Raw genomic sequence first — 3,981 nt, forward strand, 5'->3', positions numbered from 1 at the left:
CCGAGTCGAGCTAGCCTCAGCTCCAGTCGGCTCAGCCATTAGTTGACCTCAGCTCGAACTCGGCTCAGCTTGGTCCTCGAGCTTGACTGGCTAGATCGGCTTGGTTCGGTCAGCAGCTCGGGCCAATTCGAGCCAAGATCAAGCCAAGTTCGCTATTGCAGTATTTTCACAAACACTTAGATTGCACCTTCAAAATCTCACTATTTTTGAGATAGCAGCAATGGTTTTATAGGTATTTTATCAAACACCTTCTAAGCAACATAAAAATCAAGAAATAAAAAAGGGGGTGTTGGTTTCATAAACATACCTTCCTTAACACTAGCCACACTTCTTTGAGTCATTTCATCAAACACTTGGTGAGCAACATCAATATCAAATTAACCGAATCACCGAACTGGTTCGATTCGAGCTGAGTTCGATCCAAGTCGAGTCGAGTCGAGGTGGGGCCAACTCGAACTCAAAAAACCAGCTCGACTCGGCTCGAACGCAACTTCGAACCGAGTCGAATTGAGCTTTTTCGAGTCGAGTTGAGCGAGCTAACTGAGCTACCTCAATTCGTGTACACCTCTACATCCAACCTGTTTAACATTTTGAATCCACCTTGAAATGGGGAACCCAAAAAATATGAACCATCCAACTATTAGGTAGCTCACCACATAAATTTAGAGGTTTTCGAGCAGGTGTGGCCCACTAATTATTGGACTAGCGAGTAACACACTATGCCGTACAACTCTGTGAGGTCCACCATGATTTATGTATTTTATCCGCTCTGTCCATCTATTTTACCAGATAATTTTAGGGTTTGATCCCAAAAATGAAGCATACATAATGTTCAAATGGACCACACTATAGGAAACAATTGAATTGAATGTCAATAGTTGAAAAGTTTTTGTAGGTAAGAAATTTTAAATCAAGCTTATATTTGTGTTTTCCCTTCATTCATATCTGTATGATCTTATAAACAGGTCAAATAACAAAGAAACATCACTGTGGGGCCCGGAAAGGTTTCAACGGTGGAAATCATTTTCCTCACTGTTTCATATTGTATGTGTTAAGACTCAAATATTACATAATTTTCTTTATTTATATCTTAGTTTTATGAACATGAATCAACTTAATGTTCTATTTTACTCATGTATGTGTTGCAAGGTGAATTTAAGAGCTTGAATTGAAAAGGGGTGCTAAAAAGCATGGATTTAATGCCAAGAATCACCAAGGCAAGGGATGGATCTTAGGAGACTAAGATTAAAGAATTCACATGCCAAAGATCCAAAAAAACCAAGTGAGGAATGAAAAGAATCGAAGATTTGAAGTGAAGAATCTTAAAATCGGCCTGAAAAAGCGTATTTTGAAGCTCTGAAGTTTATTTTGGAAAACTACGCAACAGAAAATCTATTTTAAACACACTGTATAGTGAGAAGTCTATTTTGAAAAACTACGTAAATTTAAGGCAATTTCTAGAGTTTTTTAACTTTTACTAAAATTGGAGTTCCTCACTTATAAATAGGGCTTCCTAGGGCATTCCTAAGCATCATTAAAGGCATCCCAAAGCAAGATTTAAGGTTTTTAATTTTATTAAAGTTTTATAAGTTATTTTTTTATTTTAGATCTTTTTTATTTGCATTTATTTTTTTATTGTTGCTTTTTATTTTTGTAATTTAATTATGTTTTTTTAAGTTCCTTTTAGCCGAAGCTAGAAGGGAAGTACATGGGTTTAATAATTTTTTAAGTTTTGATGATTGATTGTTTTTAATGATGAGAAGAATAGTATATGCATGTTATCTATTGTTTAGGTTTAGTTTTTTTTATCCTCTTGTGAGATCCATACATTTCTATCATATGAGATCCACATTGCTGGATAAGCTTGCCCTAGATCAATCAAATTTCCTAGATAGGAGAGGTTCTCAACCTGTTATATTTCTTTGATTTTCAGTATCTCATTGATATTGAATTCTTAAAATCACTGGCGTTTAAGAATATAAGTCAATGGTGCAAATCCATGATTTTTTAATATTTTATATCACTTATTAAAATATTTAAACTGTTTTATTTTCTGATTAGGCCGACCATAATGCTTAGATCCTAGTTGTGTTATCCAAGTCATCATGATTTTGGAACATTAACCTATATGTGGAACTTTAAAGCTTGGGTGTTATTTTAATCCAGTTGAATTACATCCATTCAAAAATTCCAAAATCAAATCATTAGTTTAGTTTTTATTACTTAGTTGGTTTTGCATTTGATTTTTTCATTCTCCCAATTCATCTCCCTGTGGGATCGACCCTGTATTCATAGAATATTACTTACGAACCTCTACACTTGGAGGCAAGCAATTAAGTTTTTGGCGCTGTTGTCGGGTTGAGACTGAAATAGATCAGATCTGTGCAAGATAGCTAAGATAAGTTCTTTTTTAAGGTAAGTTCTTTTCTAAACCTTCCAAATTTTCTATAGATTTTTTTTTCTTTGAAAGTAAATTCAGTTGGGTCTTTCAAGTACTAACTATGACATAAGGTTGTCTTACTTGGGATTTTATCACCTAAGTGCTATGGTTGTCCTACAGTTGTTGTTTGATCACAAAGATCATCCGCTGAATCTATTTTCCAGATTAGCATAATTTAATTTCTACATTAGTTTTACTTTTGTAGATTTTTTTTTATGAATTGAACCCTCATAGTTGGCCCTACCACCTAGGTTGTTGATTTATTTTTGTTTTGTGGATTGAACCCTCATGGTCGGTCCTACCGCCTGGGTTGTTGATTTATTTTTACTTTGTGAACTGAACCCTCATGGTCAGCCCTGTCGCCTGAGTTGTTGATTTATTTTGCTTTGTGGACTGAACCCTCATGGTCGGCCCTGCCGCATGAGTTGTTGGTTAAGTTTTTATTTTTATTTTAAATATCATACTTGCTATTTGAATTAGTGGTATTTGTCATGTAGTGTAGATGATTTATGCCCCGTTGGAGTAGGGATCAAAACAATCGACTCTCTTCCAAAGGCGGACTAGTTTCAGACCTTGATCTTTCACTTAGAAGAGTACTCAACATCACTTGGTTTCCATGGCAGACCCAGTTGATAATCCAAATCCAAATCTGTCAGATCTAACTATAAATCAAAATAGAGAAAATTAACCTAATCCTTCTCTTGAAGATAAAAATGAAGTTCATAGGAATGTGTTAAACCAACCACAGACTTTATGTGAACATTTACATCTTGAGAGTACATAATGTTCCCTGCTCACATAGGGAACATTGATTTAAAACTAGGTGTGATTCAATTGATTCCTAAATTTCATGGCTTGGATTCTGAAAGCCCCTACTTGCACCTCAAGGACTTTGAGGAAATAATTGAAACATTACAAGTAAACAATGGCAATAAGGATGTACTTAAGCTTAGGTTATTCTCATTTTCTCTAAAGGATCCGGCCAAAGCATGGCTTAACTCTCTAAGATTTAATACCGTCACTACATGGCAAGCCTTAAGTAGAGAGTTTTTGAAAAAGTTCTTTCCTAAGCACAAAACAAATGCACTTAAACAGGAAATCATGTCATTCTCCCAAAAGGGGAATAAACTATTTTTTCAAGCTTGGGAGCGCTTCAAAGACCTTCTAATTACTTGTCCACATCATGGTTATGAACCATGGCATATGATTGATGCATTCCGAAAGGGGCTTACCATCAATACCCGTCAGTTCATAGAGATGATGTGTGGTGGAACCTTTCTTGACAAAGAGCATAATGAAGCTTGGGATTTTCTAGATATGTTAGCAGAGAATATGCAGACATGGGATTTCTTTGCTAAACCAGACCAAAATAGACTCATTCATAGAGAGAAAGAGGGGATGTATGTCCTAAGAGAGGAAGACGACCTTAATGCAAAATTCGCTGCATTGGCTAGAAAGGTCGAATCCTTAGAAATTAGAAATGTTAATATGGTTAAAGCAAATACTTTCTTAGGTAATTTTTGTAGCATCTGTAGTGGTAC

General features: G+C 35.5%; 1 non-coding gene across 1 annotated transcript; it reads right to left on the reverse strand.

The window, feature by feature from the left end:
• Window positions 1-3,523: 3,523 nt before the first annotated feature.
• LOC131238357 (small nucleolar RNA R71) lies at window positions 3,524-3,630 on the reverse strand. Its single transcript, XR_009167757.1, has one exon. It is a non-coding gene; the product is annotated as a small nucleolar RNA R71 (small nucleolar RNA).
• Between the last annotated feature and the right edge of the window lie 351 nt (window positions 3,631-3,981).

This window comes from Magnolia sinica, chromosome 2 (assembly GCF_029962835.1).
Source record: "Magnolia sinica isolate HGM2019 chromosome 2, MsV1, whole genome shotgun sequence".
Taxonomy (NCBI): Eukaryota; Viridiplantae; Streptophyta; class Magnoliopsida; order Magnoliales; family Magnoliaceae; genus Magnolia; species Magnolia sinica.